The sequence below is a fragment of the Phascolarctos cinereus genome, unplaced genomic scaffold (genome assembly GCF_003287225.1).
Source record: "Phascolarctos cinereus isolate Bilbo 61053 unplaced genomic scaffold, phaCin_HiC Scaffold_9;HRSCAF=440, whole genome shotgun sequence".
Lineage (NCBI taxonomy): Eukaryota > Metazoa > Chordata > Mammalia > Diprotodontia > Phascolarctidae > Phascolarctos > Phascolarctos cinereus.
This window is the reverse complement of record NW_027556402.1, coordinates 220,554,945-220,571,685: the sequence shown is the minus strand read 5'-3', so window position 1 is coordinate 220,571,685 and position 16,741 is coordinate 220,554,945. Positions and strand designations below refer to the sequence as shown.

General features: G+C 39.3%; 1 pseudogene; it reads right to left on the bottom strand.

The window, feature by feature from the left end:
* Positions 1-3,177: 3,177 nt before the first annotated feature.
* LOC110218976 (V-type proton ATPase subunit C 1 pseudogene) lies at positions 3,178-4,887 on the bottom strand (annotated as a pseudogene).
* Positions 4,888-16,741: the final 11,854 nt, after the last annotated feature.

Below are 16,741 nucleotides of genomic sequence, written 5' to 3'. Positions count from 1 at the left end.
AGCCCAGCACGAGCTGAGAATGTTCTACCATAGATTGGGCACAAAGAGTTCATGTGAATATCTGGGACAGATTCTCTAAATGTGTGCATCTCGTGTTTCTTTTGAGCTACTTCAATTCAGCTTTGCTCATAGAGGACAGCACCTTCTCTAATGAGGGCATGCCATGCTGGGTAGTCCTGCTACTGTGTATTCTATAACTGATATATTCCACTGATCCACCATTCTATTTCTCTTAGCCAGTACCAGATATTTTTGATGATAATACATTTGAAATCTGGTATTGCTAGGCCACCTTCTTTCACATTGTTTTTCATTGATTCCCTTGATATTCTTGACCTTGTCTTATTTCAGATGAATTGTACTATTTTTTGTGGCTCTATAAAATAATTCTTTGACAGTTATGAGACTGAGTAAGTAAATTAATTTAGGTAGAATTGTTATTTTTATTGTGTTGGCTCAGCCTACCCATGAGGAATCAATATTTCTCCAATTGTTTAGATCTGTGTGTGAAAATGTTTCATAATTATGTTCATATAGTCCCTAGATTAGTCTCGGCAGGAAGACTCCCAAGCATGTTATATTGTCTGCAGTTATTTTAAATGGAATTTCTCTATCTCTTCCTATTGGGCTTGTTGGTAATACATAGAAATGCTGATGGTTTGTATGGGTTTTATTTTATCTTCTGCAGCTTTTCTAAAGTTGTTAATTGTTTTAACCAGTTTTTTAGTTGATTCTCCAGGGTTTTCTAAGTGTATTTTTATATCATCTGTAAAGAGTGATAGTTTTATTTTCTTGTTGTCTATGCTTATTCTTTCTTTTTCCCTTTCTTGTCTTATTACTCTTGCTAGCATGACTAGGACAACAATGAATAATGGTTGTGATAATAGACATCCTTGCTTCACCCCTGATCTTATTGGAAAGGCTTCTAATTTATACCCACCAGAGATAATGCTTGTTCTTAGTTTAGATAGATAATACTTATTTTAGGAAAGGCTCCATTTATCCCTATGCTTTCTGTTATTTTTAATAAGAATGTGTGTCGAATTTTGTGAAAAGATTTTTCTGCATCTATTTGTTATAATCATATGATTTTTATTGCTCTCATTTTTTATATGATCAGTTTTACTTATAATTTTCCTTATGTTGAACTAACACTCTTTGCTCTGTATAAATCCCACTTAGTCATAGTGTTTGATCTTTGTGATGTATTACTGTGATCTCCTTGTTAGTATATTTTAAATTTTTGCTTCGCTATTCACTAGGGAAATCAGACTAGTTTTCTTTCTCTGTTATTGCTCTCCCTGGTTCGAGTAGCAAAACCATATTTGTAGTATAGAAGGAATTTGAAAGAATTGCCTCTTAACCTTTTAAAAAATATATAATGTATATAGTATTAGAATTAATTATTCTTTAAATGTTTGATATAATTCACTTGTGAATCCATTTGGTCCTAGAAAATTTTTCTTGGGGAGCTCATTGATGGCTTGTTCAAGTTTTTTTCCCCTAAGATAGAATTATTTAAGTATTTTAATCTTCTGTTAATCTAAGGGATTTAAATTTTCATAAATATTAATTCAGTTCACTTAGATTTTCAGTTTTATTGGCACATAGCTGGGTAAAATACCTCTTAATACATCTTTTAACTTCATTGTGTTTGGTCATACATTTACCCTTTTTATTTTTTATATTTGCAATTTGATTTTCTTTTTTAAATTAAATTAAACATATATTTATCCATTGTTTTTTCATAAAACCAGCTTCTAGTTTTATTTATTAGTTCAATGACTTTTTAAATTTCTATTTTATTAATCTCCCCTTTGATTTTCAGGATTCCCACTTTGATGTTTAATTGGAAATTTTCATTTTGTTATTTTCCTATTTTTAAAAATTTGTGTGCCCAGTTCATTAATCTGTTCTCATTCTCTCTTTTCTCTCTCTCTCGATATACATTTTTTCCCCTTATGAACTGCTTTGGCTGTATCCCATAAATTTTAGTATGTTGTCTCATTTTTGTCGTTCTCTTTAATGAAATTATTGTTTCTATGATTTGTTCTTTGACCCACTCATTTTTTAGGATTAGATTTAGTTTCCAATTGATTTTTAACCTATGCTTCTAAGGCCCTTTATTGAATGTAATTTTTATTGCATTACGGTCAGTAAAAGCGTGTATTTAATATTTCTGCTTTTCTGCATTTGTCTGTGAGGTTTTCTCATTTTTTAGGATTAGATTTAGTTTCCAATTGATTTTTAACCTATGCTTCTAAGGCCCTTTATTGAATGTAATTTTTATTGCATTACGGTCAGTAAAAGCGTGTATTTAATATTTCTGTTTTTCTGCATGTGTCTGTGAGGTTTTATGCCCTAATACACAGTCATTTTTTTGGTTTGTTTTGCTGGATTTTTATTCATAATTAGACCCAATTCTCGTTCATTTAAGAATACCAAATGTTTGTCGAAAGGATATTAACACCTATATGTTTTGAAAAAATGAATTCCAACATCACATTGTGTGTTATGAGGCCAATTTGGCACAGTAAAATAATCAGTGGAAAGCAACCACAAACTGAATAGAAGGTAGATTGCCCCTTGTAGCGTGTAACAAAGACTGCAAAAAGGTACAGCAGTAGCTGGACAGTGGTGGTCATAGTTCCTGAACTATGTCCACAGCAACATTCCTTTGCACAGGTAATTTTATTCTCATCTGTGGATGTTGACAATGTTCACAGATTGTTTTTGTGACTATTCAGAAAACACATATGCGAATATTATCACTTTTTTATAACACAATTCAACAATCACTTAACAGTTAAGCTACTAATTACAGGGAACAAAACAGTACAACTGGTACACTTTTCCCTGGTAAACAAGGTCTTTGTGAAGAATAGTAATGAATTTACTGTATTCATACCACTATATTAATGAAGAAAACTTAAAAAAAGTATGCTTCTGTTTATAAGTAACTCTGATTTTTTTTAGTACACATTTACAGACCTGATCAATAAAAAGCAACAATACATATACTCTTTTTTAAAAAAGAAAATGTCAGAAGATGGACCACTGTGGAAAAATTCACCCAAGGAAAGGGAGTAAGAAGCAAGCATTGGATTGATACAGAGTTAAAAGTATAGACATACTTCATTCTCATTTCGATTCATATACACCAACACTAGGAAAGGATTGTCAGTATTGAAGACAGTTTTTATTTTAATTACAATAGTTGGCAATTAATCTTGCAGTACACATAGGGGTAACTTTCCTGTTCACTCAAATTTACGCCTGGACAAACCACAGGAAGATTAATAAAAGCTGCTGTATTACCATCCAGGTGTTTGTACAAATCATACAATACCTCTCTCAGTTTCTTTATGGTTTTCTTATTGGGTTTAAGTAGCATTGCCTGGAAGTTCACCGGCAGTCCATATCTTAAAACAGACTCAACAAAAACTCTTAATGCTTTCACATGAATCCATGCTATGAAAGCTTCACTGAAATTCACTTTCAGCCACCAAATTAGTGGTCCAAAAAGCTTCTTCTTGTCGGTGGAGATACTGGTCATCTCCTCTCTGTCCGCTCTGATCCTCTCTTCATCATACTGAAAATCACGGACAATGAACTTCCTCTCTCTGGCTCTACTTATGAATTCATTCGTCGACTTTCTAAACAAGGTAACACTGCACAGGTAATTATCTTGATCCTCTGAAATAACCTGGCTAGACCTTGGGACCACCATCTCAGCTAACGTTTCATATCGCTTGACCCAGTCATTGTGGAATAACTTTGGAATTACCACCAATAACGTGATAAGATATTCTGAATCAAGGACAAAGTCATCTTTCTTTACGATTGATGCTAGGTTTCGAGTTAATAAACTTCCTGCCTTCTTTTCCAAATTCTGAAGATTTATCTTCAGTTCGTTATATGTTGATGCTCGGGCTTTGAATTCATTGTTAATCTGTTTTGCTCCCTTGGCAATGATTTCCGTAAGATTTTTCAGTGACTCTGTGATTGGATACTTGGCCATATTCCATTGGAACTGTTATATATGAAATTATGTCAACTCCATCAGCCAATAGCTTTTCTCCAACCGTATCTTCACTCTCCGCTAGCATCTCAGACGTGTATTTAGACAATTCGTTAACAACTACCTCTAAAAAGGAATCCAGTTCGTCCAATTGATCTGATACTCCAACTAACGCATCCAGCGTGTCAACCTTTAATTCAGGAATGTTGAACTTTGAATTAGTAGAGAGATTACTTTTGGTTGTCGCTGCTTGTAGTTTCTCCCATGTTTGCTGCATGTTTTATCCCCAGGAACTGATATAAGCCAGAACTCAGACATGCTTATCAAGGAACTTTTCCAAAAACAAGATTGACACCGAGACACCGGCAAGAAAAAAGGAGGGGGAAATAGGCAGAGGAACGAGAGGATTTCGCCAATCAGTTCTCCATCTCAAGTCAGCTGATCCGTCTGCGCTTGGAGGGGCCCCCCCGCTGACCCAGCTACACGCCCGCCCGCTCCTGCCACTGCTGCCTGCGCCAAGGGAGGGGGAAGGGCTCTGGGAGAATGGGGGGGGGAAGGGAGGAAAAAGGTGGGGGAAGGGAAAAGGGGCGGGGCAAAGGGAGCAAAGAGAAGAGATGGGCAGCCCAGCGGGATGCTGAGTGGTCCTCTGCCTGTCAGTCAGTGGGTGCCTGCCCCCGCCCCCCGCAGAGGGCCATTGTGAACGTCACTTTTCTCCTCCCTTCACGTCTTGCTCTCGCCCATCCCCCATGGGGCCTAAGTTTGGCAGAGCCTGGTCCTTCCCAGAGGCCGTCCACCTGGCCCTCCTCCTCTTCCTCTGCCGGCTCCCGGGCCACGTACCCCTGGAAAAAGGTACAACCCCGGCTCGTCCCGGTCAGTGTTCTCTAGAGGTCTGGCCTAAATAACTTTTCTTTTCTTCTCTTCTCATCTCTTCTCTTTTCTTCCTTTTCGTTTTTTTTCTAGGCAGTGGGGGTTAAGTGACTTGTCCAAGGTCACACAGCTAGTAAGTGTTATGTGTCTGAGGCCGTATTTGAACTGAGGTCCTCCTGAATCCAGGGCCAGTGCTCCATCCACTGCGCCACCTAGCCCCCCTCCATAACTGACTTTTCTAATATTCTATCCCTCTCCCTCACTACTTTCTTCTTTATTTTGTAGTTCTATTTATGGCGTTCTGAGAGTTTGGACAAGGCAAGGTCTCCAGCTCCCGTAGTTTGACTATTTCCTCCTGTAACTCATTTAACTTTTCCTTTAAGAATTTGAAATGCGTGTGTTTATTATTGCTATTAGGGCATTTTCTGTTGTACCTTTTAGCAAAATGGAATCCCCCTGATTTTCTCTTTTAATTAGGTCTGTTTTTGCTTTGCTTTGTCTGAGGCGGTGATTGCTACCCCTACTTTTTTTTTTAAACCTCAACTGACATGTAATAGATTCTGCTCCAACCCCTTATTCCAACTCTGTGTGTGTCTGTTTCAAGTGTGTTTCTGATTCTAATCCTGGTTTCTAATCCATTCCACTACCTGCTTCCATTTTAGGGGTGAGTTCATTCCATTCACAGTTAGGATTACCAGGTTTCCCTCCATTCTGTTTTCTTGTTTGTCCTTCTCCCTTTCTTTTAACCCTGCCCCCCCCCGAAGTCTCCTTTACTTCTTTCTGATTACTGCCTCTGTTAATCTGCAGTCTCTCTTATCCTTATCCTTTTCTCTTTTTGCTTCCCTGTTGGGTAAGATAGATTTCTATACACAAAGGGGAAAGAAAGAGAGAGAGAGAAGAGAGAGAATGAAAGAGAGAGAGAAAGAAAGAATTAGAGACACAGAGGGAGACAGAGAGAATGAGAGAGAGAATAAAAGAGAGAAAGAATTAGAGATATATAGAGAGACAGAGAGAATGAAAGGGACAGAGAGAGAGAATGAGAGAGAATGAGAGAGAATGAAAGAGAGAGAATGAGACAGAGAGAATGAAAGAGAGAGACCGAGTGAATGAAAGAGAGAGAATTAGAGGTATAGAGAGACAGAGAGAATGAAAGAGAGAGAGACAATGAGAGAGACAGAGAGAATGAGAGAGAGAGAATGAGAGAGAGAATGAGAATATGTGTGTGTGTGTGTGTTGTGTGTGTGGTGTGTGTGTGTGTGTGTGTGTGTGTGTGTATTCAGTTCCTCATTAAACCAGTTCAGGTGAAATTTTAAGCATTGCTTGCTTCTTCCCCTCCCCCATCAGTGTTCACATCTACTCTAAAAGCTCTTTCTTGTATGCCTCTTTTATGTGAGGTAATTTTCCCTATTCTTCCCCTCACTTCCCCCTTCTCCCTTTGCATCCCTCTTCCTTACTCCTTCATTCTTTGAGACCATCCCAACATAATCAACTAACACTCCTGTCCTCTGGCTACATAGATTCCTTCTAACTACCCTAATCATGGTAGAGTTCTTAGGAGTAAATGATTGCCCAGGGTCACACAGCTAGTAATTATCTGAGGTCGGATTTGAACTCAGGTCATCCTGAATCCAGGGTGACTGCTGTATCCACTGTGCCATCTATCTGCCCTTCCCCTTGCCTTTAGTCCCTTCCCCCCACCCTCATTTAGTACAAGTATTTAGTTAACACCAGTGTGCTTGTTCAGTTGTTTCAGTCATGCCTGACTCTTTGTGACCCCATTGGGGTTTTTTGGCAAATGTCCTGGAGTGGTTTGACATTTTTTTCTCCAGCTCATTTTACAGATAAGGAGACTGAGGCAAACAGAGTTAAGTGACTTGCCCAGGGTCACGTAACTACTCTAAGTGTCTGAGGCCAGATTTGAATTCAGGACAATGAGTCTTCCTGACTCCAGGCCTGGTACTCTATCTACTGTGCCACCCAAGCTGCCCTTAATTAACACCAACAGGAACCTTTTACCCCCTGTAATACAGGACCACAGACTGCAGTTCTGTAGTGTGGCAGCACTTTTAAACATGCATGTCACAATGATAGTAGACTAAGAGTATATGAAGCCACTGGAAATCCATTTCCATTCTTCAAAAGACAACTTTTAGTAGTCAAAACAACAACCAAAAAGCACTTCCTGTTATGTAGGGCCAATGTGTGCACATTTCCAGTTCCCAAAAAATCTATGCAGAAGATGCGCCCTTGTCTCTCCATACAACCAACCAGGGAAATAGTAAATGAAGAGATAACATGTTGCCCCACTGTAGATGCCCAATGCCAATAGATATCTTCAGGACAGGGGGCTTCTCAGAGGGAAGAATCATTTTTCTCTTTACCTTGTACCATAGGATCATAGATTGGTGGGTAGGTACATGACACCTTAGAAATTAGAGATCTGTAGGTTTAAAGGGACCTGGGAGGATATCAAATTCAACACTTTCCTCTTAAATGTGAGGAAACCAAGGCACAAGGAGGTTTGATGACTTGCCTAAAGCTGAACAAGTAACAAACACCAATGGCAGGATTTGAACTCTGATCCTCTGACTGTACAGTCGCTTCTTATTTTACTGTACCAACTGCTTTTCTGCATCCAAGGCCTCTAAACTACACATATTCAGGCTGTGAAGTTTCCATTTACAATGGTCATTGTAATTTCCTTGCTTTAAGATTTCAGTTGTGTAATATTGAGGTGCTTGCTGGGTAATCGCCAGTCTGATGACTGGAGGGAAGAGTTGATGACTTTGTGCAGCTCTGCCTCGCTGAAGTCCGATTCACACACGCCTCAATACATCACCCTCCTGATGTCAGTGGTCCTCTTAGAGAGTGAAGGGGGAACAGGAGCAAGTTAGCTGCTTCCCCTCCTCCCCTCCCCGCTTCCACCTGGCGGAGATCATCAAGATGCTGTCTGGAGGAAAAAGCTATGTTAACATTTTCTTTTTTGTTTCTACTGCAGGGATTGTCATTATAAATGGAGTTGGACAGCAGACATTTTTAATGTACATGTTATTTTGAACTGCCAGTGACAGTGATAAGAAACAGTGTTCTGGTGGATAGACAGTGGCTGGCCCAAGAGTTAAGGAAAACCTGTGTTCCGATAGTACCTCTTAGACATACTAGCTGTGTGGACATTGGAAACTCACAACTTCTAGGTGCCCCAAGCAACTTTTTAAAACAATGAGTAAAAACGAATTTTCAATCTGCATGAGTTTTCCACACAAAAACCCTATCCCAGTGAAATCCTGGGTCCAAATTAAAAAAAAAGAGAAAAAGAAAAAGCCAAAAATTGGTAATGATATCCATTGTTAAGGGACTTGATCTGTACCATTAATTTAGGTTTTGAATTTCATGGGTGCTGTTTCTCTCCTCTAGATATCAATTCCTTCGGTGGGACTAGAGAAGCCTCTACATCCATATTCTCCTGCTAGCCCCAGGATGAACAGACACTAAAGGATGAATTTCTTGCACAGTAGATCCACTGGTTAGTACCAGGCAGTGCACTTTCAGCTATTTGACATGCCCACCATTGTTAGTGTAGGGTACAGAGAGTATCTCTCTGAGGCTACTTGTTCTGACCTAACTTTGCAATACCACCCCGATTATTTTTTTTTCCTTTTTTGGTGAGGCAGTCAGGGTTAAGTGACCTGCCCAGGGTCACACAGCTAGTAAGTATCAAGTGTCTGAGGGCAGATTTGAACTCAGGTCCTCCTGACTCCAAGGCCGGAGCTCTATCCATTGTGCCACCTAGCTGCCCCATACCACTTCAATTCTTGATTGTCTGCATTTGTTCTTCACCACTCAAAACTCAGCATGTTATCCCACCATCTCCACCTTTGCACATGCTGACCCACATGCTTAGAACTCATTCCCTTCCAAACCCAGTATCTTAGAAGAATCCCTGCCTTTATGAGTCTGCTGCAGGGGGCTTTTTTTTTTTAAGGGGTAAGGAACCTGCAGCCTAAAGGCCACATGTGGCCTTCTAGATCCTTGGGTGCGGCCTTTTGACTGAGTCCAAGTTTTACACAACAAATCCTTTCATTAAGAGGATTTGTTCTGTGAAGTTTGGATTCAGGGCCGAACTGGTCTTAAGGGCTGAACTGAATCCTAACTTCACAGAACAAATCCTCTTAATAAAAGGATTCGTTCTATAAAACTCAGTCAAAAGGCCTCACTCAAGGACCTAGAAGGCCATATTTATCTCTAAGGCCACAGGTTCCCCACTCCTGTTTTCAATGTTAGTGTTTACACCCTCTACAGATTAGCATATATTTCACTATCGTGCTGGTGTAGTAGATAGAGTTGGCACCAGACAGAACAACTTGGTCTCAAGGCCTAACTTTGATTTATATATTGGATGTGTGACTTTGGACAAATCAATTAATTGCTTAGTGCCATAAGCAACTCTCTAAGATCATAAGAAATTGCAGATCTGCAGAGGAATTGTCTTGACTGGGAATTGACTATAATTAAAACATAGGTTTTGTGAAGAGTGGTCCTGAAGTAGAGTTTATACTCTTTCAGGGGCGGGTGGGAAGGTGCAGTTTAGGTTTTGGTTTTGTGTCCACAGTGCTTGGTAATTAGCTCATTTTAAACTTAGGGACAGTGTAATGGCCTGTCAGTTCCATATGCCATCCCTCCCCCATAACCCCCAGTCCATTTTTGCTTTCTGAATTTATTTTAGATGAAAAGTTAGAATTTCAATCAAAATTACTCCAAGCTCCTAGTTAGGAAAATTCCTAGCATTTTAGAGAGAGTTTTGGGTTTTTGCCTGTATAAACATTTATATCTCTAGTTAATCCCTGGACTCTGTGGTTGAAGCAAAATTGGGTCGCCATACATATAAATAAAAATAAATAAATAAATAAATAAATAAATAAATAAATAAACAAACAAACAAACAAACAAACAAATAAATAAATAAATAAATATGTATATGTATTTGTTTTTTAGTGGAGCAAAATTATATTGCCCAACCTGATGATAGATAGACTCTAGGAGAAGTTGGGGAAATAGTGCACCTTTTCTTGGAACTTCTCTCAGTTCTTGAGAAGGTGGGAACACCTAATAACATCAGTTTTTGTCTTCTCATTCCAGATATCTGTGGGCCTAGTAGCCTCCTCATGATTTGTCAGTCCTACCTTCTCATCCTCCTTTCATTGGTTGTCCCTGGGATGCTGGTCCTCACACAGTCCTAGCTGCTACTATAATCTTGGCATCTTTCCAGTTCTATATGGGAATTCCCCAGGATGTAATCCAGTTACTTACTCAATACTTTTGATGGGTACAAGAAAGTTTATAGGCCTTATTGACATCTCATTTTGATCGTTTCAGTTAAGATTCTTATAACAAAGATATTCAGTGTTTTCCAATCATGTCTGGCTCTTAGTGATCCCATTTGGGGTTTTCTTGGTAGTGATACTGGAGTGCTTTGCTGTTCCTTCTCCAGCTCATTTTACAGATGAAGAAACTGAGGAAAACAGGGTTAAGTGACATATTCAGAGTAACACAGTTAGTGTCTGAAGCCAGATTTGAACTCATGAAGATGAGTCTTCCTGGCTTCAGGCCAGACACTCTACCCATTGACAAAGATATTTACTTAGTTGGGGTGAGGTAATCCGTGAAGCCCCATTCTGATGCTAGCACAGTGCCTTCTGCTTAGTAGGCATCTAATAAATGCTTACGGGGTCGGATTTGGTTGGAGAGAAGGAGCTTTCAGACTGCTTAGGAGAAAAGACAGTGCCTTCTGTTTTATTCTCCTTGTCCTGGGCACAGAGAAGGTGCTCAGAAAAGACTTGCTTGGTTGGTTGGAAAAGGCCACTTGGGCAGTCAGCACTCCTGTTCTTTCAGGTGAATAGGAGGTTAAAGTGGAATTCTTGGAGGAGGGAAAACATACTACTTGGAAGAATCAGGAAACACCTGTTGAAAACGTTGCAGTTTGAAAAACCGTTTTTTTTTCTGCTAACCAGAAATAGCAACAAGATGATCATTTCTCTCTGTCACATCCTGCAAATGATAAGGTAGCTTTTGCATCGGCCTCTAAAATGTTTTTTTTTTTCTCTTATGGGTCTTTCAGGCTCAATAATGTCAAGTCCTTTCAACAACCCAATGAGCATCAGATCAAGAGACTTAAATGATCTGACTGCTCTCTGCCATTGGATTTGCAGTCTTTCTGCCAGTGGGTGATCATTTCCAGTCACTACCCACTTGCCTGTAATTGCAAATCTATAATATTCCTCTTTATCAGTCACACTTCCCAAAGCAGCCCAACAGAGGAATCCATTCTGGGTGAAACTGCGTTGGTTTTCACCCCAGCTTGCTGTCAGTTACATAATGCCTGGGATTTTATCCACAAACAGCCTTATTCAGTCATTCGGTAGCCAGGGTTTATTAAGTACCTACTAAGTGTCACCCATTGTGCTAGGTTTTGAATATATAATGACAAAGATGAAAAACAGTTCTTTTTCTCAGGGAGCTTGCTCTCTACGGGGCTAGACGTTGGTCTTCATTTGCCTAATTACGGGACATAATTACAGTTACTTTGATGAGAGGGGAACCTCTTCCCCTTGTAGCGTGGGAGGACTGTGGATATAGGCCAATGCATATATTGTCAGACTAGGTCAATATGTTGATTCGTTTTGTTGAATTATTTTTTATCTTTTTTTTTCTTTTTATGATTTGTTACAAGGACTAGGTGGCTGTAGAAAAGGAGGTATTGTAAAAAAATTACGAGTCAGACATTTCTTAAAAAAATCTCTAATGGGTTCTCAAGTTTATAAAAGAAATAAAATGGTGAAAGGCAGGGAGTATAAGCCAAGTTGATTAGAGCATGGTGTTGAGACCAAGACTTTTTGATCAGAGGGGGAAAAAGATTGTGTGTAACTTTAAAGTTGCCTTTTTAATTGGAAACTCATGCTTTTGGTCAAAAGAGAGGGATAGATAGAAGATACTCCAATTGTGGTATAGTCTAAGATTGTGCCACAATACAAAGTTGAAATAAGATGTATGGATGAGAGAATACTGATCAGAGACCCATCAGTACCACTAGTCTACCACAACTACAATTATCCACTGTTGTTCAGTTGTTTCAGTCCTGTCCAACTTTTGTGATCTCATTTGAGGTTTTCTTGGCAGAGGTACTGGAGTGGTTTGCCATTTCCTTCTGTAGCTCATCTTACAAAGGAGGGAACAGGCAAATAGGGTTAAGGTGCTTGCCTAGGATCACATAGCTAAGTGTCTGAGGCCAGATTTGAGCTCAGGTCTTCTTTCCTCCAGGCCCAGCACCCTGTCCACTGCTACCCAGCTGCCTGTAATAATCCACCAAATATAATAATCAACAGTAACTATCCTCTCCCTCCTCTGACTCTTACTGATAATCTCTGTAGCTTCTGTTTCTCTGTTATATCGTTCTTGCACATGTACCCAAGGAATATCACAGAACTCCGTTCTTACCAGGTTGACCAATAGCGGCCACAGTACCCCGGGGTCACCACTGGCTATGTTAGTACTATCTCCTTCCTCTACCCCTAGTAGGTGATTTCTTTCCTGAAAGTTCCTGTGGCTGTATTTTATATCTCTGAATGACAAGCAGATTCATACTCCTGAGAGGTCCCGGTTCTCCCTTTACCTAAGGAAGAACAAAAGTTGTGATTAAACTTGAACTGTATGTGCCCTTTTCCTTCCCTTTAACCTCTGTGTAAAAGTCTACCATGCTACATCATCTTGACAAGATTCAAGTTTTTTCTCTTCCATCACAGATCCCCCTTTTTCCCATTGAAGACTTATGTCTATTTTATGACCCATCCATTTTCCTTGGCAACCTGGATAGTAGAGAGGCATTCTTCTTTTGCTTTCTCTAGGAATGAGATCAGTTTACACTTGAAAGATAGATAACATTCACTCAGCTGTGGCAAAAATACAACCATCACCCAAACAAGGCAAGTTTGTGCAGATTTCCCTGTTCATAACAGTTCAGATTTCCAACCTTATTTCTCGAAACTACTAGTGATTGTTTATACTTCAATCCTAAGTCTTTGGTAATTTTTTTTAACTGACAGCTACCACTTCCTAATAACTAGACAAACTCAAAAGGACTCACATGTACAAAGATATTTATAGTGGTTCTTTTTGTGATGGCAAAGAATTGGAATTTCAGGGGATGCCCATCAATTGGGGAATGACTAAACAACTTGTAGTATATGAATGTAATGGAATACTATTGTGCTCTAAGAAATGATGAGCAGGTGGATTTCAGAAAAACCTGGAAAAACATGTATGGACTGAAGTTGAGTGAAATGAGTAGAACCAGGAGAACATTGTATATAGTAAGGGCAACTTTTTGTGATGGTCAACTTTGATAGACTTAGCTCTTCTCAGCAATACAGTAATACAAGACAATTCCAAAAGACTCATGATAGAAAATGCTATCCACATCCAGAGAAAGAATTGTAGAGACTGAATGCAGATTGAAGTGTACTATTTTTTTGAAATTTTTTTTTTCTTTCTCATGGCTTTTCCCTTTTCTGATTCTTCTTTTACAACATTACTAGTGTGTAAATATGTTTAATGTGATTGTACATGTATAGCCTATATCAGATAGCTTGCTGTCTTGGGGAGTGGGAAAGGGGGGGAAGGAGGAAAAATTTGAAACTCAAAATCGTATAAAAATGAATGTTGAAAACTATCTTTACATGTAAATGGAAAAAATAAAATACTACTAAGTGTACTACTAAAAGTACTTGGCAAACTCAGATTCCTCCTTCATCTCAGCAATGCCATACCAATAGCTACACTCCTTCCACTTTCAACCTTGTACCAATCTCCTGTCCCTTCACCAATTAGTCACACCTACTAATGCACTTTATCAATTTGCAAACTCACTAAATGATGCATTTACCACATCTGTTAGTGCTTGAGTCTACAATTTCAGGTTCTATTTCTAATCCTCCTTTGATCTTCCTTAATCTTCATTAATCCTCTTAAATTCCCCTTAATTGTCCTTGATCTGTTCCCCTTGTCACTTGGAAATAGGAACTGGGCTGGAAGATGATTCTTCAGATTTCCTCCCATTTTGCCAGTTTTTCTTCCCAAATTCCTTCTTTAGTCCAAACTCGTCTAAGTTACCTATGTGGTTTTCATCTCCACAGTTGACTTAAATACATCTTTCTTCTCTAACTGCTCCATAACTTTCTCTTAAGATATACCTCTTTCTTTCCTGAGGAATGTCAAACTTATCCACACTAGTGCATTCCCTGTGATGATAAAAATGTATTATTCTTCCCAGGGAGGCAGTATGGTATACTGTGGCTTTGGAGTCAAAGGACCTGATTTCATATCCTAGCTACTTGCTTTCTTAAGCATGCCACTTTATCTCAAGGAGTGTTTTCCTCATCTGTAAAATGAAGCAACCTTTGAGGTCATTCCAACACTAAATCCACAGTCCTGTAAACAATAGTAGAGTAACAGTAGTAATAGTAGCTTTAGTCCAGCTTGCTTTTGATGATGCCATGCTTGCCATGGAAGATTCCATGGTTAACTTTGTAAGGCTCGGTGAAATCTTTTTATGCACTCATTTGGGCATCAGGACATTCAACATGGAGGTCTCTTTTATGGAAAATGGAAAATGGCTAAGTATGATTATTATTAAGATCAACTACATAGTAGTTGGCCAGTAACCCAATCCAGAAAGTTGTAATGTTACTATATTTTACTGTAATTGAGATGATATTCAAAGCCACAGTCAGGATTTTTGTACTCCAAGGCAAGTAGCAGAAAACTCGCCCAGGGCAAATTGTCCAACAGAGTGCTCCCTCAATTTGAAAATGTGATCACAAACCTTTGGTGGAGGGTGAATAGAGAAACTCTAAGACTTCAGGACAGGATTGATGCCAGATAGCCTGCTGCATAGATGAGGATAGGGATGGGTCAGGGGAGATATTTGCAGTATGGCTTATAGCTTCCTAGCTTAACTAATTATTCTCACTAACTAGGTGATAAAGGCTATTGTTTCTGTGTTTCTGGGGAATGGCAAATGTTGCCAACACTCTCTAATTTCAGTATCCTTTCAATTCAGCCCCTGAGGCAAAGTCCTAACTACTCACCCTAGTAACAGCTTTGAATATACCTGTTTTCACGCCCAGTTATGTCTACTATATACTGGCCTACTGGCATTAAACAGAGCAGTGGTTTTGCTTTTGTGCTCAGGAGTTATGTATTCTTCCACTTAACCCAGTGAAGATTTACTGCCCACTGTGTGCTGATCATTCCGTTTCTACTCAACCATGTGCCGCCATTGCCTGATCCCCCGGTAGGGCTTAGACTAGCTCTGCTGTGATTGACTTGTGCCACACAGAGCTCATAGACAAGCCCAGAAGCAAAGATTTGAAAGTCCTTGGTGATTGATCAGGTTTGTGGACTTGGATGTGTGCTCCTGTACTTCTGCTGTCTGTTGTTTGGTCCACTCACTTCTTATTGACACTCTGGCTTCTGATGCTTACTGCCTGTGTGACCTTGTGACCTCCAGCAAGGCATTTCATCACTTTGGGCCTTAGTTTCCTTATCGGTAAAATGAAGTGATTGGACTAGATGGTTCCTGATGTCTCTTTTATCTCCAGATCTATGATCCCATTATAATCTATTGGCTTGAAGAATAATATATGTTATTTATGTAGGGCTTTGCTGACATAGTCTCATCACAAACCTGTGAGGTTGCTACTATGGGCATTAAAACGACATTGTGGAGTATGAAGGTGTGTGTAAAGTGAGAGGTTCTAACCTCTGATTTCAGTAGTATAGGGAACTGTTTATGCTAGATAAATGTCATTCCAGATAGAGAGAGAAAGAGAGAGAGAGAGAGAGAGAGAGAGAGAGAGAGAGAGAGAGAGAGAGAGAGAGAGAGAGAAATGGATCCATGGTAGAAAGAGATAAATGGAAATATAGATATAGATGATAGGTTTATTAAGTGGTTACTATTTGTCAGACACTATGTTAATAATAATAGCTAGCACTTTATGAATATTATCTCCATTTATCCTTACAACAACCCTGGGAGGTGGATGCTATTATCCTCTTTTTACAGATGAGGAAAACTGAGACTGAAAGATGTTAAGTGACATAACCAAGGTCCCACAGCTAGTAAGTGTATGAGATGAAATTTGTACTCACCTTCCTGATTGTATGTATAGCTCTTTATTCACAATATGACTTAACCTGCCTATACAAATACAATGCTAAAGACTAGGATTGTTTAAAAAAAAAAAGTAAAGTAGCTCCTGTCCTCAAGGCATTTATATGCTAGTATAGGCATGTCACAAAACTTTGTGTCCAAATTTCCAAGCTTGGAAGATAGAATTTAGACCATATTTGTCCATCAAACCTTTATTAAACACCTACTAGGTGTCAGGCACTGTGTTAAGCACTGGGGATAAAGAAAGGAGCAAAGGACAGCCCCTGCTCTCGTGAAGCTCACAGCCTAATGAGGAGACAACAAGCAAATAATATGCACAAACAAGCTATATACATGACGAAAAGGAAATAATTAATGGAGGGAAGACCCTATAAATAAGAAGGATTGGGAAAGGCTTTCTATAGAAGATGGAATTTTAGTTGGGACTTAAAGGAAGCTGGGGAAACACTGGGTGGAGATGAGGAGGGAGAGCGTTCCAGGTGTGGGGGGCAGCCAGAGAGAATATCAGGATCTGAGAAATGGAGGGTTTTATTCACAGAACGGCCAGGAGGCCAGTGCCACTGGATGGAAGAATGCCTGTTGAGGACTAGGGTGTAAAAAGAATTAAAGTTAGAAAGGGGCTAGCTTAT